This window comes from Papio anubis, chromosome 14 (assembly GCF_008728515.1).
Source record: "Papio anubis isolate 15944 chromosome 14, Panubis1.0, whole genome shotgun sequence".
In the NCBI taxonomy this organism is placed as follows: domain Eukaryota; kingdom Metazoa; phylum Chordata; class Mammalia; order Primates; family Cercopithecidae; genus Papio; species Papio anubis.
The window spans coordinates 53,728,734-53,753,580 of NC_044989.1; the positions used below are offsets into that span (position 1 = coordinate 53,728,734).

The 24,847-nt window shown below is 35.2% G+C and overlaps 1 long non-coding RNA gene across 2 annotated transcripts in view; it reads right to left on the minus strand.

Annotated features, from left to right (window-relative positions):
- Window positions 1-24,847, minus strand: part of LOC103876948 — a 243,967-nt gene that overhangs the window by 213,483 nt on the left and 5,637 nt on the right. The window contains exon 4 of one of the 2 annotated variants that reach the window (XR_004178249.1): window positions 22,030-22,151. This is a non-coding gene — a long non-coding RNA (uncharacterized LOC103876948). Of the gene's footprint in view, window positions 1-21,541; window positions 22,152-24,847 lie in introns of those variants that run through there. The other variant, XR_004178248.1, reaches the window with a different exon arrangement.

Below are 24,847 nucleotides of genomic sequence, written 5' to 3' on the forward strand. Positions count from 1 at the left end.
GGAGTTCAATAAAATTGCTGATGCTCAGAATATGAATCTGTTATTGACAAAGATGTTATTCTTATACAAGGGAGATATGCCCGGTACCTTTTTTCTTTAATGCTGAAAATCTATGAGTTGCAACATAGATGGAGAAAAAATTCATCTATGGAATATACAGCAAAGAAGAACATTACTAAGAGAATTTAAAAGTTTCTCCTGAATTATGATATAGCCCTTTCAAAGACAAGTTTCAGTCAACTGCTCTCAATTCAGTGTTAAAGGAAATAGGACAGATGCAAAAACAAATTGAAGCCACTGAGCATATGACATTTCAGTGGACTCTACAAAGAAATGAGCATGAATACGTGACTGCTGATCAACACTGGTTTATGCTGACTCTTAGGTGGAAAGGTACTCATATGCACTTTTAAAACTAAAGAAAAAATATTTCTTTATGACAAAACTAGATAAAAATAATTCTATTTTATGTGACTTCATTAAGTAGTATATCTCAGTAATACATTCAAAATATTTCATAGTCAGAACCGAAGTATTCTAAAATAGTATGATTTTTTTTTAATATAGAGGATAAAACTAGGCTTTCCTTAAAAGGATCAAAACAATATAAATAACTCAATATAAGATCATTTCATATTTTTCTTAATAGTTGCTTTTTTCACTGCTGAGGAAAATAGATAACGATGCACCACTGCATATATTTTTAAGTGTAACCAAATGTTTCAATAGAATGTGAAATTTTACAAAGCTGAATAAAATCAAAGACTGAAAATCATCCACCATTTATTCTAAGGAGTATTCAGTCTTTCTGTTTTCAAGGGTGATAGGCTCATTGAAATACTCAAGCATTTGACCAAAAGCTAACGTCTTTGCTGAAAGATCTCTACATAATTTGAAATGTATATTCCAACCAAAAAGTTCAATTGTCTGACAATGCTACCACATGACAGTTGCCTTTTTCAATGACCTATAATAGTTGATGTTTTCTAAAGTAGAAGTATAGAAGGAAGAAGAGAAAAAAAAAATACATATGAGATGTGACCTATGGCTTCAGGCAGCTATAATTTAATTACATACATATTATTCAAAGACTAAAACGATATAGGTACAATGAGTAGCTAGTTCAGCATGAGCAGGGCAGGACAGTGCTGTCCCCCTCCACCAACACACACCAGGAATGCCAGGCAATCATCAAGAGATGATCAGGTAGATGTTAACTGTCTCGCTAAAATAATAATTAGTCACAGCTGGCACCAGGGAATGGCCGCTCTCAATAGATTAAAAAACACCTGAAACGTGATCAGCAGCCTCCCAATAAGAACTAAGGAGCTGGGCAACTGGGCTCAAACATGCACATCAACAGGCAAAATGGTGAAGTTTAACTGGGTATGACATTCCACAAGGAAGAGAAGAACACCTCAAGTGAGCATGTATACAATTCTAGTAAACCTGCTGCACATACTCCCTCCCAAGTGATATCAGCCCACTGCACCGGCAGATGCCCACCCCAAGGGATGAATCAGGGGAGAAAAGATGCAAGACCCCAGAAACACCCCAATCTATAAAACCCCAAGTCAGTCAAACTGTGCACTTGATCTCTCAAGTCGCCCGCTTGGTCCTCTTCCAAGTGCACTTTGCTTCATTTCATTCCTGCTCTAAAGCTTTTTAATAAACTTTCACTCCTGCTCTAAAACTTCCCTGTCTCTCCTTCTGCCTTGTGCCCCGAAGTCAAACTCTTTCTTCGGAGGAGGCAAGAACTGAAGTTGCCGCAGTCTCGTGTAGATTTGCTGCTGGTAACAATATCATCCCACTAATTAAATAAAGTAAAAATGCTTTAACTTTATAAATTTTATGCTTGCAGTTTTACTCTATAAACTTGTTTATCTAAAATTGGTAATCTGTTTGTATATTTTAAAATCTACATATTATATTATACAAAATTATATCGTATATTTTAAAATATACAAAAATGTATTATATCATATATTAAAAATATACAAAAATATGTTTAAAATATACAAAAAGTATGTTCACACAGGGAGGTTATTTTTCAAAAAAAAAATGAACACCTGCAGAACATTGAATACTTGTAGATTTCAGAATCTTTCATTTCTCTCCTATTTTCCTGTTTCTTATGGTATCTTGCCATCTATTCTGAGATGTGAGTTCCCTAACTTCTCATTCATTTGAAGTGCCAGTTTGCTACCTGCCCAGCTTGGTCCTTTGTTCTTTTAATTCTAAATTGTCTTCCTTTCGTATTTTCCCAAAAATAACCAAAGCAATATTTCCAGTCCCACATGCTTTTCTAGACCTTTGCCACTTCCTGTCAAGAGGTATAGTCTCTTTCTCCTCTCCTTGAATCTAGGTGTAATTTTATGACTGCTTCATTGAATAAAATGTATTGTAAGTGATGCTGTATAACTTCCAAGACTAAGTTATAAAAGATTATTAAGTTTCCACCTGTCTCTTGCTTTTGGGATGCTTGCTGTTAGAACTCACCAATCTCTGAGGAAATCTCAACTAGCCCATACAGAAAAACTATATAAAGAGACCCACATAGGGAGGATCTGAGACCTCTTTCAATAGTTATCATCAAACACTAGACATGGTAAGTGAGCAAGACCTTAGATCAGGGTATCCAATCTTTTGGCTTTTCTGGGCCACATTGGAAGAACAATCGTCTTGGGCCACACATAAAATACACCAACACTAACAATAGCTGATAAGCTAAAGAAAAAAAAAATCACCAAAAAAACCCTCATACTTAAATTAAGAAAGTTTACGAGTTTGTGTTGGGCTGCATTCGAAGCCATCCTGGGCTGCATGCAGCTCACAGGTTGGACAAGTTTGCTTTCGATTATTCCAGCCCCTTACGTCTGAGGTGCCCCAGATGACATAAAGTGCAGCAGAAATGAGCTGTCTCCACTGAGCCTTGCCTAAACTGCAGTTTCATGAGCAAAATAAATGTTGTCAGTGTCTTAAGTCACTGAATTCAGAGGGTGTTGGTTATACCAGCAGTTCTCAACCTTTTTGGCATTAGGGATCGGTTTCACGGAAGACAATTTTTCCATGTAGCAGGAGGAGGAGTGCAGACGGTTTGGGGATGAAACTGTTCCACCTCAGATCATCAGGCATTGGATTCTCATAAGGAGCACCCAACTGAGATCCCTCGCATGCACAGTTCACAATAGGGTTCGGGCTCCTGTGAGAATTTAATGCTGCCACTGATCTGACAGAAGGCAGAGCTCAGGCGGTAATGCTCACTCACCAGCTGCTCACCTTCTGCTTTGCAGCTGGTTCCTAACAGGCAATGAACCATACTGGTCCACGGCCCGGGAGCCGGGGACCCCTGGGTTATACAGCCATAGTATCTGGAACACAGCAAAGAGGTAACTTGAACTAAACCTTGGAAATAACAAACTAAGTACTACTGTGGTATTATGACATATGTATATATATATCATTTTATATACACATATATGTAAGAAAGACACGTATGTCTAAATAAAATATATAAAATGTATCATTATATAAAATAATTATATATTTATAGTTATATTTTATACAATTATTTTCTATAATTATATAAAATATATATATATAAATAGACATATATATGTAGGTTTTCACTCATGGTTCCTGGCTCATAGCCCTTGTTATAATGTTGGAGTGCTTTAGGCCTCAAGAGAAGGCCTCAGAAAACAGAATCTCTGCCTCTGTCTTTCTTTCTCTCTGACCTTCTCCTGCCCTCTTTTCACCTGCTCCTTTTTTTCCCCAACGGAGAAATCTTACCCCACCTTTCAGTCTTGGAGTTGGCCATAAAGAAATTCTCTAACCTACCTTGTCTGATTGTAGTTAAAAGACCCCCATTTCAGAAGGGGCCCTGCCCCATAGCCTGGAAGAAGGAATGCTGCACAGAGAGGCCAAGAAGCCTTGCTGGGTTTCCTCATTCGGTCTATTACTATTAGCTCATACTCTTTTTATCTAATCATACTTCTATATGTTTGTTCACGCTTCAATCATACCTATCTTATGAAGTCTCCATAAAAGGCCCAAATGAGCAAGAGTATGGAGAGCTTCTGGAGAGCTTCTGGAGAGCTGAGCATGTGGAGGTTCCTGGAGGATGGCAGTTCCCCGGAAAGGCATATTTCCATCTATATTTTTTGTAGTATCCTTTATGATAATCCAATAAGATGTAAGTGAATGTTATCCTGAGTTCTAACCACCACTCTAGCAAATTCATTGAACCCAAAGAGGGGTCACGGGAACTCCAAGTAGAAGCCGGTCCATCAGAAATTCTGGAGTCCTAGACTCACAACTGATGTCTAAAAGCGGGGGCAGGGGCAGACTTGTGGGACTGAGCCCTCAATCTGTGGGATCAAACACTATCTCCAGGTAGACAGTGTCAGAATTGAACTGGAGGAGACCCAGCTAGTGTCCACTGTAGAACTGATTGCTTGCTTGCATATGGGGGAAAAAAGCCATACATATTTGGTCACAGAAGTCTTCTGTGTTGATCGTTGTGGTATGAAAGCAGAAAAAGAATACTCTGTGTTTTTTCCAGTCAGAGCTACCCAAACTCTTCATAACCTACCTGAGAAACAGCTGTTTTTGCTGGTCCTGGAAAATAAAACATCATGCATAATAACAAAAAGACACATAACATCCATGCAAGACAAATATGAGAAAAAAAGAATGAAAATGTTTGAGGTTCTAGAAATATTCCAGGCATCATTGTCAACAATATTTGAAAATAAAATTCACAGAAAAAATAGGTTTAACCAAGCAAGCACCAAGTTTATGTACCTTTTGAAGGAATATAGTTCAGGAAATGTAGCAGAAAATAATTGGCATTTTCATCAATAAGTATTCTAAAACCCTAGGTACAGCTTCTAGACTCCAGCCCTAGACGGACACAGTTGGTTGCAATACCAAAATAAAGGCACAATATAGGAAGAAGAATGCCACGTAAATGATATCTGTACAGGAAAAGGAGAAATAATGAAGTCTAACAGTAAAAGAAAGAAGTAGAACAAGCTAACTATTTCCACTTGAGTAATATGGGGTAGTAGAAGGAAATGATTTAAGAAGGCAATGTTTACATGGGTGGACCAGCTCCACAAAGAACATCTGCTAACTATGTTCTTCACTGGTTGTTTGTACAGTCCTAAGTCATGTAGCCTAGCAGGGTCTGTGTGTCAATGTAACATTCCGCCAGCTGAGATACAGTCCACAAATCAGGTGTTGTATATCAAGCAATAACAAAGTCCTGATACTGTTAACATTTCAAACCTGTATCAACTTGGTATAATTTCAGAAACAGTGTTGCAAGGAGTTAAGGTCACCTTCCAAGACATTCTTGGATGTGGAAAAAAAATGACCCAGACTATTGTTAACACACACACACACACACACACGCACGAGTAAAACCTTCTCCAACATAAAGCAAATAAATCAATAATTGCACTATGTGATTAAAAAATCACAAATCTCAAATTAAAAAACTCAAATAGAAACAGACAAAAAATAGGAAGGTGTGACAAAAGAGATGATCAAACGCCAGAAAGAAGTTGAAGAAAAAGATAAAATCAGCTCAAAACTAAAAGCATTAAAAAGGCCAGGAGCAGTGGCTTACACCTGTAACCTCAGCACTTTGGGAGGCCAAGGTGGGAAGGTCACTTGAGCCCAGAAGTTCCAGGCTAGCCTGGCCAAGATGGTGAAATCCAGTCTCTACAAAAAAATACAAAAATTAGCCAGGTGCGATGGCACGTGCCTGTAGTCTCAGCTACTCAGGAGGCTGAGGTGGAAGAATTGCTTGAGCCCAGGAGGCAGAGGTTGTAGTGAGCCAAGATCATGTCACTGCACTCCAGCCTCGGTGACATAGCAAGACTCTGTCTCAAAAACTACAAAATGCCCAAGGGATAATAGATTAAAAATTGAAAGTATGGTAAGAGATACAGGGAATAAAAATAAAAGGAACCTTAGAATACAAAATGATATAAACACAGAGGCGAGAAAGAGACAAATATAGAAGAAAGGCAAAACGATACAACATACATACAAGTTAGGTCTTCCTATGAAGAAAAACAAAGGGATAGAACAGAGTATTTTAAATTATATCCAAATAAACCTTCCCAGAAATGAAAAGCATGACTCAATTTAGTAAGAGTTCACCATATACTTGAGAAAATGAACAACGATGGTTAACTTTACGACATATTATAAAGCATTAGACTTTAAACATGAATTTTTTAATCTTCTAAACTTCTTAGTAAAATGATTGTATCACCTACAAATTTCTTTAAAGATCATGCTGCCAGCAGCATATATGTATATTTTTAAAGCTACTAATGTAGCAATATTTTTTAAATGCAAGGGAAGACAGTGTGAATCAAGAATTTTATATCAAAGCAAGCTGTCCAACTGTAAAACTAAGCATACAATAACTAAAAGATTATTGTATTAACAAACCTTCCCTGGAACAATCTTTTTACCCAAATCCGCCAACAGATGTAAAGACAACTTCAAAACAATTAATTTGAAGATCATTGCACTACTTGGAATTGGTAACTGCAGCCTACCGGAAAATAAAGGCAATAATATAGGCCAGCCACGTTTAAATGATACTCGCACAGGAAGTGCTATAAAACAACAAGTCTAGTCACGCGGTGCAGCTGTTCGCTTCAACTACTTCCACTTGATAATATATGCAGGGTTGAAATGATTTAATAGGGTTGGGCAAACCAATTAGTAGAATCCTAAAGAGGAAAATGGTCTAAAAGCAATACAAAAATATTAATATAAAGAAAAGCAGTATATAAAAACTACATACCTTCCTAAATACCAAACACATATCAAAAAAATTTAAAAATTGAAAAACAAATTAAATATTACATAGAATAGTATGACGGGGTAAGGCTCAAGACAGCAATCATATCAATAAATGTAAATTCTTTACTCTCCTATTTAAATATTTTAGAATGGCTAACAAAGAAAAATCCAACACTATTCTGTGCATAAAAAAATCTCAATCGATATGATTTTGCAAAGCTAAAACTAAAGAATGGATAAAGATATACTCGGCAAAAGGAAAAAAACAAGAAAACAGAGGTTGTGATTTTAATATTAAACAAAGGAAGTCCAATTCTGGCCCCAAAACAATTAATGGGACACAGAAAGACACTTTAGAATGCTAAAGGCCACAGTCCACAATGAAAACATAAAAAGATTATGTATGAATATACATACCAAATCAGCAACATAAATGCAAGAAGATAGTAACAGACTGATAAATAAGAGACTCTAACACCATTGTCATGTTATAAGAAGGTTAAGGGAACAAAATGATTAATAATGTATGATTTGTGGAGCTTTCTTTGCACCCCGTAACAAAGAATGCATCCTCTTTTCAAACATGTATAAACATTAAATTACATGCCATAGAAACAAAAAATATATTTTATCTGGTGATCATGAAATAAAATTAAAAATTAATAATAAAAATTGTCTTTAAAGCAGTCCTTTCATCTGGAAATTCAGAAGCTTTTTATTAAACAATGCTTAGGTCAGCAGGAAAATTCAAATTACAGTTGCAGAATTTCTATATAGAAAACAAAAGCAGTGATCAGATGAAAATTCACAGCCTTAGATTCTTATATCAATAAAAATGGAAAAATAAAAATACACAAATTATCAACTCAAAAAGGCTAGTCAAACAAGGTAAATAAAATTACATACTAGTGAGGTTAAAAAAAACTATCTCAAAAAATCAGTAAAATAAGTGACCAGAAAACATAATTTACAAAGTAAAGCATAGATAGGAGAAATGTTTAAATGATGGCAAAAGGGAAAATTATCTTTAAACATGAATTCCTTTTAATCACAAAATCTACCTTTAATAACTCTAAGTCAAATTAATTTGACAACCCAAATGAAATGGATAATTCCTTTAAAAATTATAACCTACTTCTTTGAACTTAGTGGAAATAAAAAGTTTAAAGAAACAACACTCTCAAGATATATCAAAACAGAATATTTATAGAACTGAAACAATAAATAGGTAAATCATGATAGAAGATTATAACACATGTATTTGACGGGCTGACAAAGTATCAGTGAGAATACAGTTTACTTGAGCAATATTATTAAAATTGAGCTAATGAACAAATGAAAATTCCACTCCAAATATTTCAAACACGCATTCTTTTTGTGCGCACCTGGAATGTGTATGGGTATTGACTACACAAGGACCAATAAAGGAGTCTCAAAAACGTTAAAGGATTAAGATCTACAACAACATTTTAAACCACAGTGCACTAATTTGAAAATACAATAACAAGAAGATAATCAGACATCCCTGTGTTTTGAAACTTAAAAAATAGGTTAAAGAAGAAATAACAGAAAATAGAAAATATTATGAAAGGAATAGAACAAGAAGCTGCCTAATAGAATTTTTGGATATTTCAAAAGCAATAATCAGAAAGAAAATGTTGTCATAAATATATATATTGGTTTAAAAAAAAGATAAAAGTCAACGAACTAAGCATCCCTCTTAAAAAGTTAGAAAAAATAATAAAATACACCCAAGGATACTAGAAAATAAAGAGAAATAAGTGGAAGTCAATTAAGTAGAAAATAAAATTAGTATAGAGGAAAAAAGCTGAAAGTTCTGTGAAGAGACTACTAGGACTGACAAGCACCTGGCAAGGTCAATCAAGTAAAAGAAAAATAATAGACGGATTGAAAAGCGGGGCATACTACAGACGCTGCAGGCACATAAAATGTGGTAAAATAATTTTATAAACAACTACACTGAAAATTTAAACAAAATGGGCTAATTCCCATAAAAATATCACTTGCCAAAATTAACTCAATAAGGAATGGAAAATCTAAACAGTCTTAAAATGTGAGTATTAAAAAAAATTGAATCAGCAGTATAAAATGTTTTCATGAAGACAACTTCAGGCTCAGGGAGGTTTACCGGCAAGTTCAACCAGCACTGAAGACACAAAAAGTTTCAAGCTTTCACAAACTGTTCCAGGGGAAACACTCCCCTACTCACTTTACCAGATTAAAATAATTTTTATGCCAAATCCAACAAGAACAATACAAAAGGGAATATTATAGGCCTATTTTAAATCATTATCAACACCGGTGCCAAATCCTGAACCAAATATTAGCAAAACTAATTCAGCATTACATAAAGAAGATAATATATCCTAACCAAGTTAGGTTTATCCCAGGAAATGTAAGGTTGGCTTAATTAAAAAAAAAAAAAAAAAAAAAAAAAAAGATCAAATAACAGATTAAAGAAAAAATCATAGAATTATCTTAATAGGTACAGAACAACTATTTCATAAAAATTAAGCGTCAATTGTGTATTAGTCCGACTGGGTAATTAAAAGAGGTTTAATTGACTCACTTCTGAAAGGCTGGAGAGACCTCAGGAAACCCACAATCATGACGGAAGGCAAAGGAGAAACGCCTTCTTCTCGAGGCGGCAGGAGAGAGATAACAGTGGAGGAGGAACTTCCAAACACTTATACAACCAACAGATCTCGTGAGAACTCACTCACTATTAGGAGAGCAGCATGGGGAAATCACCCCCATAATCCAATCATCTCCTTCCCTCCACACCTGGGGACTTCAACGCAAGATGAGATTTAAATGGGGACACAGAGTCAAACCATATCAAATCGATAATTTTTTAAAAATTAGTCTAATTTCCTAGCAAGAACTTCCTTAACCTGATCATGGGTACCTGCAATGACAAAACTACAGAAAACATTGAATGGTGAAATGCTAAAGCTGTTCCTTTAACATCAACAAGGTGCTCCATTCTCTTCCCAAGGAGAGAAACTGCTCGTCTTTCTCTGTACTTTCTCCATTACTGATTTCACCCAATCACATGCCATATTACTGTGAGTAAACAATAATACCAATGTATATCTGTAATCCAGACTCCTCCCCAGGCTTCCATACTGATATATCAAACTACTTACTGCAAATACACTTGGATGTCCGTTTTAGTGTGTCCGAAATATGACTTCAGTCTCCTCATCACTGCCATCACCACCCACTAACAAGAACAGACCTGCTCCACCTGCCGTCTACACAATCAGACCGTTTCGCCTCACCTCAATTACTACCACCTGGGCCCACACCAACAGCCTCTCTCTGTATTGCAATAGCCTCTTAATTGGTCTCCTTGCTTCTGGCATTGCCTCTCAACAGTAATCAAGAGGACAAAGTGATGCTAGGACAATGTCAGTCAGAGCATGTCCTATGGCTCCCCATTACATTCAGAGTAAAAACCAAAGGAAATTTATTCCACTAGGCCCTGCATGATATTTACCCCTTTCTCCCAGAATTCACCTTCAACTTAATCTCCTACCATTTTATCCACTTGCTCACTCTGCTACAACCACACTAGCCTCCTTACTGTTTCTTAAAAATACCTGGCATGCTTCCATCTCGGGGCTTTTCAGGTCTGGCTTCCTCTGCCTGGATGCCTTTCCCTAAATATTCAAATGTGTCACTTCTCGAATGTTTGCTTAAATATCATTCAAGTGAGGCCTATCCTGACCTCGCTAAGATTTCAACAATGTCCCAATACTCTGTATTATTTTTGTCCAAGCTACTATAAAAATGTACTTATACGCAATGGCTATTTTGTTCTAGAATGTTAGTTTTATACAGAGAAGTATTTTTTGTTCTCTTGTTTAGAGGCATACTTGCAGTTCCTAGAACTTTATCCAGCACAAAATAGGCACACAGTAAATATTTACAAAATCGATACATGAATGAGTGTGCAAAGCAAAGGTGCTTTGGATCACATACAAAAATTATTTCACCTAAAATTCTGAGTCGAGGTTTTTAAATTTCTGATAATCCTTGCTAGTCATTTCATTACATTTCTGACATTCGCAGTGCATCCCAAAAATCAGGCTAATAGAATACTGAAGGTAATAAATTTCTGTATTGATTTCAAGGCTTTTAAAAATTGAGTTCAACACTAAATCCATGTGTCATAAGATAAATGAAAATTATGTTAAAAAATAAAAATTTAAAAAGTGGCTGGACACAGTGGCTCACGGCTATAATCGCAGCCCTTTGGGAGGCTAAGGCGGGCAAATCACTGGAGGTCAGGAGTTGGAGACCAGCCTGGACAACATGGTGAACCCCATCTCTGCCAAAAAATAAAAATAAAAATTAGCCGGGTGTGGCATGAGACTATAGTCCCAACTACTCAGGAGGCTGAGGTGGGAGAACTGCTTGAACTCCAGGGGGTAGAGACTGCAGTGAGCTGAGATTGCACCACTGCACTCCAGCCTGGGCAACAGAGTGAGACCTTGTCTCAAAAAATAAAAATAAAAAAGTAAAAAATATTCTAGGCAAACCTTAAAGTTATTATTGCTCTATATAGTCCTTTTTCCTTCTATTATTTATTGCTTGGGGAAAAAAACTTTCTAAGACATGAAGTGCTCTAAAATCTAGTGTCCTATAGAATTCCCCTTAACAGAGATTAAATCCTCTTTTCTCATTAAAAGTAATATTTCATTGTTTAATGTTATGGGATATTTTATTGAGTTATTTCTAAACAGTGAAACGCACAGAGTTTAACCGGATAGTTCAGGCAGTTTTTTAAAATGTAAACATATGTGTAACCCAAATCCCTTTCAAAGTACAGAACTCTTCAACCCAGAAAGTTCTTTAGTATACCGTTCCACTCAACCCCTGCTGCGGTTCTGATTTCTTACACCAATGGCTAGCTTTGCCTGTTTTAGCATGTATTCTTATGCGTCTACATTTCTTCACTTACCATGTTTTTGAAATTCATCCACGCCATTGCTTGTATCAGTAGTACATTCACTGTTATTAGTCAGTAGAATTCACTGAATATTCCACAATTATTTTACCTATTGTCCTATTGGTAGATTTTCTTTCTAGTTTGGGGCTATTTTGAATAAAGTTACATGGTCATTCTTTCTTTTTTAATAGGTTTATTAAAAGTAACACAGCATACAATTCATCCATTTAATGGGGAATTTGCACCCCGTGTGCAATCCAGTGGTTTTCAGCATATTCAGAGTTGTGCAATCATCACCATAATCAAGTTTAGAAGAACATTTCACTCTTCCAAAAGAAGCCTCATACCTATTAGCAGTCAATTCCCATTCCCTTCTCCAATACCCCCACCACATCCCCACTGCTCTGGGTCCTTGTAACCACTAATCTACTTTCTGTCTCTATAGCTTTACCTATTTTGAATACCTAATATAAATGCAATCATGTAATATGTAATCTTTTGTGACTGGTTTATTTCACTTAGCAAAATGTTTTCAAGGTTCCTCCATGTTACAGCATGTATCGGTACTTCATTCCTTTTTATGATCAAGTAATATTCCATTATCTGGATATGACACATTTTATTTGTCTATTCATCCTCGAATATAGAATATTGTGTGTTCCAAGTTTTGACTATTCTGAAAAATGCTGCTATGAACAATTGCCTGCAAGGTTTTCTCTTTAAAAATTTTTTTTAAATTTTTTTATTTCCATAGGTTATTGAGGAACAGTGGTGTTTAGTCACTTGAGAAAGTTCTTTTGTGGTGATTTGTGAGATTTTGGTGCACCCATCACCCAAGCAGTATACAAGTTTTTCTGTGGAACTATTTTCTTATTTCTCTTGAAAAGATACCTAAGAGCAGAACTACTAGGTCATAAGGTAACCCTAAGTTTAACATTTTTGGGAACCATCATACTCTTCTCCAAAGTGGCTGCACCATTTCACATTCCCACCAGCAATGTAAAATGGTACCAATTTATCCATAATCTTGCTATTGTCTGTGCTTTTTGTTATAGCCACCCTATTGGGCATGAAATTGTATCTTATCATGGTTTTCTTTTGCACTTTCCCTAATGACTAATGATATTGAGCATTTTTTCATGTCTGTTAGCCATGTGCACATGGTCTTTGAAAAGATATCTATTCAGATCCTTTGCCCACTTTTAATTGGGTTACTTACCTTTTCATTATTGTGTCACTTACCTTTTCATTATTGTGTCGTAAGAGTTCTTTATACATTCTGTACAAAAATCCCATATCAAATATATGATTTGGAAATTGCATAGTCTATGGGTTATCTTTTTACCTTCTTAATAGCATTTAAGCAAAAAAGTTATTAATTTTGGTGAATCCACTTTATCTATATTATTGTTGTTGCTTGTATTGTTGGTGTCATAACCAAGAAACCATTTCCTAACTGAAGCTTATAAATATTTACTCCTCTTTTCTTCTAAAGATTTTATTCTTTTGATCCTTACATTTAAGCTGGTGACCCATTTTGAGTTCATTTTTGTATATGGGTTGAGACAGCCGACTAAATTCTTCTGCCTGTGGATATCCGGTTTCCCAGAATCACTTAATACGATTCTTTCCCCCATTGAATGATACCGGTACCTTTGTTGAAATCAGTTGACTAAAAACGTAAAGGTTTATTTCTGGACTCTCAATTCTATTCTGTTAATCTATGTGCCTATAATTATTCTAGTGTCACACTATGTTGATTATTGTAACTTTACAACAAGTGTTGAAATCGTAAAACATGAGTACTCCAACTTCGTTCTTCTTTTTCAAGATTGCTTTGGCTATTCTGGGTCCCTTAAGCTTCCACACAAATTTTGGATTACCTTGTCAATTTCTGTCCCCCAAAACAGCAGCTGGGATTTGATTAGGTTCCATTGAATCTGTAGAAGAATATTGCCGTCTTATAAAATTTAAGTCTTCCACTTTTTGAACATGGATTTCTTTCTATCTATTTGGATCTCTTAAAATTCCTTTCAACAATGTGTGGCAGTATTTAAAGTATAAGACTTAAACTTCTTTAGTTAAATTTATTCCTAAGCATTTCATTCCATTTTATAGTATTGTAAATGGAATATTTTCATTTCATTTTCAGATTGTTCACTGCTAGTATATAAAAATACAGCTGATTTTTGCATCTTGATGTTTTAGCTCACAACCTTGCTAAACTTGTTTATTAGTTCTAATAGATTTTTAGTGAGGTTTTAGTATACTCTGTCTACAATATCATATCATCTGAAAACAAATAGTTTTACTTCTTCCTTTCCAATATGGATATTAGGTGCATTTTGTCTGCATAACTCTATTTGTGGGGATATACTTTTGCTTTTCTTGCTTAAGTACTTAAAAGTGGATTGCTAGGGCATACGGTGAGTATTGTTAACTTTATAAGAAGCTGCTAAACTAGTTTCCAAAATGTGTTCTATTTTGTTTTATTTTCATATTAGACCTACAATGTATAAGAGTTCTTGTTGCTCCGTATACTCCCCAACATTTGGCATGGTCTTTTATGCTGCTGTTAGCCATCTCAACATTAGTGTGCATCAGTGTGTAGTGATATATCATAGTGATTTTAGTTTGGATTTCTCTCATGATCAATAATGCTAAACTGTTTTTCATGGACTAATTGGCCATTTGCTTAGCTTTCTTGGTGAAGAGTCTATTCAAATCTTTTATCCATTTTTTAGGAGGATTGGAAATATTTTTGTTGTTATAAATTGTTTATGTAATCAAAATAAAAATTATTTTTTGGTCAGGTGCGGTGGCTCATGCCTGTAATCCCAACATTTTGGGAGGCCAAGGCGGGCGGATCACGAGGTCAGGAGATGGAGACCATCCTGGCTAACACGGTGAAACCCCGTCTCTACTAAAAATATAAAAAAACTAGCCGGGCGAGGTGGCGGGCACCTGAGTCCCAGCTACTCGGGAGGCTGAGGCAGGAGAATGGCGTGAACCCGGGAGGCGGAGCTTGCAGTGAGCTGAGACTGAGCCATTGCACAACAGCGTGGGGGATAGAACGAGACTCCAAAAAAAAAAAAAAAAAAAAAAAAAAAAATTATTGTTTACATTTCTATATTGTAGATACTTTATGTTAATCTGTGGCTTTCGTGTACATTTCCTTAGTGATGTCTTTTGATGAGCAAAACTTTTCAATGTTGATAAAGTCCAATTTATTACTTTTATCTTATAAGGTGAGTGCTTTCTGAGTTCTGTCTAGAAAATTTCTAGGTCATCAAATATTCTTCCATGTTTTATTTTATAACCCTTATAGTTTTGCACTTCATGCTTAGGTTTATGATTCATATCAAATTAATTCTTATAAACGCTATGATATAGGAATTGTGGCGTTTTTTCCGTATGGATATCCAGTTGTCCCCTCACTATTTGTTGAAAAATTGTCCTTTCCTCCACGGAATTAATATGGTGGCTTTGTCAAAAGTCATTATAGCACAAACTCAACATTCTCTGTTTGTTATTGGAACAGATTTCAGTGATATATTTGTTTTTATATCAATACCATCTTGCTTATTATAACTTTGTAACAATCTAAAATAAGGTAGTGAAAATATTCAAACTTTGGTGTTTTGTTTTGTTTCTCTTAGTCTCTTAAAAATTTATTTTTTTAATTGACACATAATTGTACATATTTATGGGGTACAGTGTGATGTTTTGATACATTTATATATTGTATAATGATTAAATCAAGGTAATTAGCATAACCACCACCCCAAAAACTTGTCATCTCTTTGTGGTAAAAACATTCAAAATCTTCCTTTAACTATTTTGAAATGTACAGTACATTATCATTGTATTGTCACCCTACTATGCAATAGAACATCAGAATTTATTTCTCCTGTGTAACTCTGACTTTATACCCATTGACCAACCTCTCCCCATCCTACTTCCCCTTCTCTCAAAAAACAAATAATCTGATTTTTTTCAACGGGCAAAAGATCTAACTAGACATTTTTTTTAAAAAAACTTTATTTTAAGTTAAGGTAAACTCGTGTCATGGGGGGTTTGTTGTATAAATTATTTCATCACCCAGGTATTAAGTCCAGTACACAATAGTTACTTTTCCTGATCCCCTCCCTCCTGTCATTTTCCACCCTCCACTAGATCCCAGTGTCTGTTGTTTCCCTCTATGTGTCCATATGTTCTCATCATTTAGCTCTCAATTATAAATGAAAACAGGCAGTATTTGTTTTTCTGTTCCTGCATTAGTTTGCCAAGGATAAAGGCCTTCAGCTCCATCCCTTAGGAGGGACATGATCTCATTCTTTCTTATGGTTGCATGGCATTCCATGGTATATATGTACCACATTTTCTTTATCCAGTCTACTATTGATGGGCACTTACATTGATTCCATGTCTTTGCTATTATGAATAGTGCTGCAATGGACATTTGTGTGCATGTGTCTTTATGACAGAACAATTTATATTCCTTTAGGTATATAAGATATCGCCAGACTAGGTTCCACATTTTGGAAACTGATTCAGCTTTGGAGCTTGTTATTGATCTGCTCACGGATTACACATTTTGGAAATTAGTTTGGCAACAGCTTATATACCCAAAGGATTATTGAGTCAAATTGTAATTCTGTTTTTAGGCCTTTGAGGAATTGCCATCCGGCTTTCTACAATGGTTGAACTAGTTTACACTCCTACCAACAGTGTATAAGTATTCCTTTTTCTCCACAACCTCACCAGAACCTACTTTTTTTACTTTTAATAATAGCCGTTCTGGCTGGTGTGAGATGGTGTATCATTGTTGGCCATGTGTGTTTCCTTTTGAAAATGTCTCTGCATGTCCTTTGCCCACTTTCTAATGGGGTTGGGTTTTTGCTTATAAATTGGTGTAAGTTCATTATAAATGCTGGATATTAGATTTTTGTCAGATGCATAGTTTGCAAAAGTTTTCTTCCATTCTGTAGGTTGTATGTTTACTCTGTTGATAGTTTTTTAGCGGTGCAGAGCTCTTAGTTTACTTATATGCCATTCGTCAATTTTTGCTTTTGTTGCAATTATTTTTGGTGTCTTCCTCAGAAATCTGTTTGTTCCTATGTCCGGGATAGTATTGTATAGGTTGTCTTCCAAGGTTTTTATAGTTTTGGGTTTTACATTTAAGTCTTTAATTCATCTCTAGTTGACTTTTTATATAGTATAAAGAAGAGGTCCAGTTCCAATTTTCTGCATATGGCTAGCCAGTTGTCTCAGCACCACTTATTGAATAGGAAGTCCATTCCCCGTTGCTTGATTTGTCAGCTTTGTTGAAGATCAGGTGATTGTAGGTGCATGATCCTATTTCTGGGCCCTCTATTCTTTTCCATTGATTTATGTGTCTGTTTTTGTACCAGTACCATGCTGTTTTGATTACTGTAGTCATGTAGTATAGCTTTAAGTCAGGTAGTGTTATGCCTCCAGCTCTGTTCTTTTAGTTTTGGAATTACCCTGGATGGGCCAAGCAGCAGCTCTGCCACCTGCAACCCCTGCATCTTTCTGGGAGCTGGGCAAAAGTATAGACTCGGCTGGCCAGGGAGACCACACCATCCCTGGCTGCACCACAGCACGAAAACCCTGTCTCTACTTTGGGTAACACAAGAAATTAGCCAGTGGCAGCACCGGTAGTCCCAGCAACTCGGAGGCTGAGGCAGGAGAATGGCATGAATCCAGGGAGGCGGAGCTTGCAGTGAGCTTCAGATCACCAGCCACTCCAGCCTCCTCCGTGCAAACAGAGTGAGACTCCATCTCAAAAACGGAAAAAGAAAAAGAAAGAAAAAAAGAATTGCCTTGGCTATTTGGGCTCTTTTTTGTTTCATATAAATTTTAGAATACTTTTTTCTACTTCTGTGAAGAATATCATTGGCAGTTTGATAGGAATCTATAAATTGCTTTGGGCAGAATGACCATTTTAACAATATTGATTCTTCCTATCCATGAGCATGAAATCTTTTTCCATTTGTTTGTATCATCTCTGATTTCTTTAAGCAGGATTTTGTAGTTCTCCCTGTAGAGCTCTTTCAACTTACTGGTTACTTGTATTCCTAGGTATTTTATTCTTCTTGTGGCAATTGTGAATAGGACTGCATTTCTGATTTGACTTTCAGCTTTCCTGTTGTTGGTGTACAGGAATGCTAGTGATTTTTGTACATTGACTTTGTATACTGAGAGTTTGCTGAAGTTTTTTTCAGCTCAAGGAGCTTTGGGGCCAAGATTATGAGGCTTTCTAGATATAAAATTATGTCATCTGCAAACAGGGATAGTTTAACTTCCTCTCTTCCTATTTAGATGCCCTTTATTTCTTTCTCTTGCCTCATTGCTCTGGCCAGGACTTTCAGTACTATGTTGAATAGAAGTGGTAAGAGAGGACATCCTTGTCTTGTGTAGGTTTTCAAGGAGAATGCTTCCAGCTTCTGGCCATTCAGTATGTTGCCGGCTGTGGGTTTGTCATAGATGGCTCTTATTATTTTGAGGTATGTTCTCTCAATACCTGGTTTATTGAGATTGTTTATTTTAATATGAAAGGGTGTTCAATTTTATCAAAAGCCTTTTCTGCACCTATTGAAATAATCATGTGGTTTTTGTCTTTAGTGCTGTTTATGTGATGAATCACATTTATTTTTGTGTATGTTTAACCAACCTTGCATCCCAGGGAAAAAATCTACTTGATTGTGGTGGATAAATTTTTTAATGTGCTGTTGGATTCCATTTGCCAGTATTTTGCTGAGGATTTTTGCATCTATGTTCATTGAGGATATTGGTCTGGAGTTTTATTTTTGTTGTTGTTGTACCAGGTTTTGGTATCAAGATAATGCTGGCCACATAGAATGAGTTAGGAGAAGTCCCTCCTCAATTTTTTTGAATAGTCTCAGTAGGAATAGTACCAGGTCTCCTTTGTAAATCTAGCAGAATTTGGCTACAAATCTGTCTGGTCCTGGGCTTTTTGGGGGTGGCAGGAGATTTATTATAGATTGAGTTGCAGAGCTTATTACTGGTCTTTTCAGGGGTTCATTTTCTTCCTGGCTCATTCTTGGGAGGGTGTGTGAACATTCCTTAAAACAAGGCATACAAATAATCTACAGTACAGGGATATGAAAAAATACACAGCATCACTAATCATCAGGGAAAGGCAAATCAAAACCAAATAGAATATCACCTTACCCCAGTTAGAATTACTGTTACAAAAAGACATAACAACAAATGCTGGCAAGGATGTCAGTGAGAAAGTAAATTAGTATAGCCATTATAAACAACATTATGGTGATTTCTCAAAAAATTAAAAATAGAATTAATGCATATATATCCTAAAGAAAGGAAATCAGTTTATTGAAGAGATATCTGCACTCCCATGTTTATTGCAGCGCCATTCACAAGCCAATATATGAGATTGTCTATCAATGAACAAATGGATTTTTTAAATGTGGTATATATACACTGGAATATTATTCAGCCATAAAAAGAATGAAATCCTGTCATTTTCAGCAACATGAATGGAACTGGAAGTCATTATGTTAAGTGAAATAAGCTAGACACAGAAAGACAAAGATTGCATGTTCTCACTCACATGTGAGAGCTAAAAATGTGGATGTCGTGCAGGTAGAGAGTGGAATGGTGGCTACTGGAGGCTAAGAATGGAAGGGGGAAATGGAAGATGAAGAGAAGTTGGTTAATGGATACAAAAATATAGCTAGATAGAAGAAATAAGTTCTAATATTTGATAGTACAATAGCCAGACTATAGTAAACAATAATTTATTGTATATTTCAAAATAGCTAGAAGAGAAGAATTGTAATGTTCCCCACACAAAGAAAAAATAAATGTTTGAGGTGATTAATATCCTATTACCCTGATTTGATCATTACACATTGTATACATATATCAAATCACAAGTTTCCCAAAAATATGTATAACTATTATATATCAGTAAAAAATAGAACTACCACATGATCCAACAACCCCATCACTGAGGATATATTCAAAGGAAATAAAATCAGTATGTAAAAGAGATATCTGCACTCCCATATTTATTGCAGCACTATTCACAATAGCCAAGATATGGAATCAACCTAAGTGTCTATCAACAGATGAATGGAATTTTAAAATGTGGTACATATACATAATGAAATGCTATTCAGCTATAAAAAGATTCACAAAAAAATATATATTCCACCCTCTACTAGAATGTTATAAAATAAAAAAAAGGCTTTTATTTGCAACAACATGGATGAACCTAGAAGACATTATATTAAGTAAAATAAGCCCAGCACAGATGGACAAATACAGCATGATCTCACTCATATGTGGAATCTGAAAAAGCTTATCTGACAGAAACAGAATTATGATTCTTAAACTTTGTTTTCTTAAAATAGTTTTAGATATTCTAGTTTCGTGCATTTAGAAATAAATTTTAGAATTGATTTGTCCATCTCAGCAACAAAACATCTGCTGAGATTTTGATTGAGATTGCATTAAATCTAGAAATTAGTTTGTAGATAATTAACATCTTAACACTACAGATTTTTTCCACACCATAAATATGGTGTAACTTTCTACTTATTTCGATATTTATCTCAAAATTTCATAGATCTTATTGTAAAGGTTCTGTACATCTTTAATTTATCCCTAAGTATTACATTTTTCTTACTATTGTAAATGGAATTAATGTTTACTTCTTTTTCACTTGTGAAACTTACATTCTAGTAGAATAAGGAATAAGATAATCATAGTATACTAATACAATTTAATGTTGTCTATTTTATTTTTTTAGCTCACTTTTTTGTGAATAGAGACAATTTTACTTTCTTCTTTCCAATCTTGATGCCTCTTCTATATATTGCTTTTTGTATTGGCTAGAACCTTCAAAAAATATGGAATCAAAATGATGAGATCACACATCCTTGCTTTTTTCCTGAACTTAGGGGAAATCATTTGGTCTTCAGTAAGTATAATATTAGCCATAGGATTTTCATAAACGTCTTTCATTAAGTTTCCTTCTATTCCTACTTTTCAGTGTGTGTGTATGTGTTTTTATTATGAATTGGTGTTGAATTTTGTCAAGTGATTATCTTTTGTGAATCTATTGAGATGATCACATGATTTTACTCCTACAGTCTTTCAATGTGGTAAATTTTATTCGCTAGTTTTTGAATATTAAACCAATCTTGCATTCATTAGATTAAACCCTCTTGGTCAGGATGTATTACCCATTCAATATGCTAATATACGATGAGTTTTTGCATATATAAATGAGAAAATGGGTTTATAATTTTCTTGTCTTGCAATGTTCTCTTGTATTATTGGTAGATACTAGGGTTAAGTTGATCTTTCAAAATGTGTTCTTCTTTTCTAATTTCTATTTTTCTATTTTCTGAGGGACTCTGTATAATTTTAATATGATTTCTTTCCTAAAGGTCTGGAAGATTCAGTGCAGACTTTTAGTTCCTTGATAAGTTACTGCTGTTTGTACTTCACTTCCCTGTGCCATAATCCAAAAAAGTGACCCAGGCAGAAGTTGGACTCATCTTATGGGATTATATTCTCACAAGGCTCAAAGTCCTGCACTGCCTTTGAAACACTTGTTTCAGAGATTTTGTCCAGTCTTATAATTGTTGATGGTGATAGGGGTAGGTTTAGCAGTAGAGCACTTTATCATAGCCAGTAGTAGATACTCGTCAGGATGTTTGAATTTTTATTTAATTTTTTAAATAACTAATATAATCTCATAGTTTAAAATTGTAAAATGATAAAGGACACCCAATCCAGTAGTCAGGTTTGTTCAGCATCTATGCCGATCTTCTATACTGCATAGAATAGAAAACTTAGGAACATTTAAACACATTCATGAAGCTTGGGTTCCAGATATGAATTAGATTCTGCCTATCCCATATACTGTTACGAAAATTGCATTTGGAACTAGGACATGTGGAGAGAGAGAGAGACCATGGGAGTTTTCTTGATGGGAATGGTAGTAGCTGAGTTCTTGGTTGTAAAATGAAGGTAAGGTATTCCTGTAGCAAACAGTGGCACTCTCAGTTTCTGATCTCTGTATTAAACCAAATTGGTATGATTCTGGAACCAGAGTAGAGTCTAAAGTTATCTAATTCCCAGTTTCCCAATAATCAAAGACATAATATTTCCCTTAGGTTCTCTCCCGGGAGTTTCACCTGGAAGACTAGTCTGGAGTTTATCTGTATTTTTTAAATGTTGATTATCTGCAGCAAGCCCCAGATAATAGCCTGATTTCTCCTCAGGTGGTTCTTCCACATCTTGTTCATGTGGTGTATGTCTGAAATAAGCAAAGAAGATAATAAATCAGGTAAGAAATGTTGATTTACCTCTAATTTTACAAAAATTGCTAAGGACTATCATTTCCTATGCCTGGTTTGTCAAGTTGATGATGTAGAAAATACTGTAAGAATTATGACAAGTCTAGGTCCTTGAGACCTCCCCTAAACTTACAAATGTGTTTAATATTCTAAGGTAAATTGATATGACTATTATCAAGTGATAGTGTGTTTAATCTCTGCATTCACAGAACACCATCCTTGAAGGAAAGGTGGTTTTATTGCAATGACAAAAGGATCGCCTGTTTCTGTTTCTATTATACTGAACCATCGCACAGATCAGATTGGGGGAAAAAAGTGAGTCCATCCTTTTTTAATTCATATATCATAATTGTACATATTTTGGGGGTACATGTTATATTTGATACAGGTATGCAGGGTATAATGATCAAATCAGGGTAATTGGAATATCTATCACCTCAAACATTTATCTTTGTGTTAAGAACATTGCAATTCTTCTCTTCTAGCTGCTCTGAAAAAATATAATAAATGAGTGTTAACTACAGTCTCCCTACTGTACTATAAAATACTATAACTTATTTATTCTATCTAACGTATTTTTGTACCCATTAACCAAATTCTCTTCATCGCCCACTCCCCTCTGCCCTTCTCAGCCTCTGGTAGCTACCAGTCTACTCTCTACCTGCATGAGATCCACTTCTTCAGCTCCCACATTTAATGAGAACATGCAATACTTGTTTTACTGTGCGTGGTTATTTTACTTAACATAATGACTTTCAGTTCCATCCATGTTGCTGCAAATGACAGGATTTTATTCTTTTAATGGCTGAATAATATTCCATTGTGTGTATATACCACATTTTTAAAATCCATTCATTTGTTGATAGACATTTCAACATCTTGGCCATCGTGAGTAGTGCTGCAATAAACATGGGAATGCAGATAGCTCTTTGATACACTGTTTTCCCTTCTTTTGGATATACAACCAGCAGTGAGATTGCTGGATCACATGGTAGTTCTATTTTTTGTTTTCTAAAGAGCTGCCACATTTTCTATAATGACTGTACTACTTTACATTCCCACCAACAGTGTATAAATGTTCTTCTTCCTTGTCATCCTTGCCAGCATTTATTTTTTGTCTTTTTAATAATACCCATTTAACTAGAGTGAGATAATATCTCAATGTGGTCTTGATTTGCATGTTCCTGGTGATTAGTGATGTTAAGCATTTTTTCATATACCGTTTGGCCATTTGTATGTCTTCTTTTCAGAAATGTTTATTTAGGTTTTTGCCTGTATTTAAATTAGATTTTTGTTGTTGTTGTTGACTTGTTTGAGTTGTTTATTTATTCTGGTTATTAATCCTTTGTTAAATGAACAGTTTGCAAATATTTTGCCTCATTCTGTAGGTTGTATTTTCACTTTGTTAATTATTTCCTTTGTTGTACAGAAGCTTTTTAGCTTGATGTAATCCCATTCGTCTATTTTTTTTTTCTATTCTTGCCTGTGCTTTTGAGATCCTACCTAAAAATCTTCATCCAGACCAATGTCCTGTAGCATTTCCCCCATGTTTTCTTCTAGTAATTTCATAGTTTCAAGTCCTAAATTTAAGTCTTTAGTCCATTTTGATTTGATTTTGTTATATGGTGAGAGACAAGGGTCTGGTTTTACCATTCTGCATATGGACATCCAGTTTTCCCAGCACCATTTATTAAAGTGCATGTCCTTTCCCAGATGTATGTTCTTAGTGCCATTGTTGAAAATGAGTTGACTGTAGATGCATGGCTTTATTTCTGAGTTCTTTAATCTGTTTCATTGGTCTATATATCTGTTTTTATGTCAGTACCATGCTGTTTTGGTTACTCTAGCTCTGTAGTACAATTTGGAGTCAGCTGTAATGTGATTCCTTTAGTTTTGTTCTTTCTGATCAGGATGGCTTTGGCTATTCTGAGTCTTCTGTGGCTCTATGTAAGTTTTAGGATTATTTTTTCCATTTATATGAAGAATGTCATTGGTATTTTGATAGGGGTTGCATGGAGTCTGTAGATTGCATCCCTGGGATGCATCCTACTTGATCACAGTGAATGACTTTTTTTTTATGCGTTGTTGAATTTTGTTTGCTAGTATTTTGTGGAGGATTTCTGCACCTATGTTCATCAGGGATTTTGCCTTTTGTTTTCCTTTTTGGTTGTGTCTTTGGTTTTCGTAATAAAGTCAATTTGTTAATGTATAAAAATTCTTGTACTATCCATATCATCTTCATATTGCAGGAGCAGTTAAGAGGAAATAAAGTATTTTAATGAGTAAATTTTCTAAAATTTCTGACAATGTCACTTTATCTTGGTCTGAAGATTTGATTTACACAAATTTAATGACCTAAAGAGCCAGACCAAATAGGCAACCTGAATTTTACTCAAACAATAGAGTAGGCCTAAGAAATCTTTTGCATCTACCCTAAAAATCCTTCCATTACAGTTGCGTGATAATAATAGCACTTCATACTGTCAAGCTCTTATAAATATTTCTTGGTCTTATTATTAATAGGCCAAATCTGCCTTTGCAAAGAGTCAAACCCATCCAAGTCCCAAACTTTAACCTGGATACTGAGACCCCAAATCAAGGGGGATATATTAAAAAGTCTCATTTAATCCTTTCAGAATTAAACCACACCAAGTGT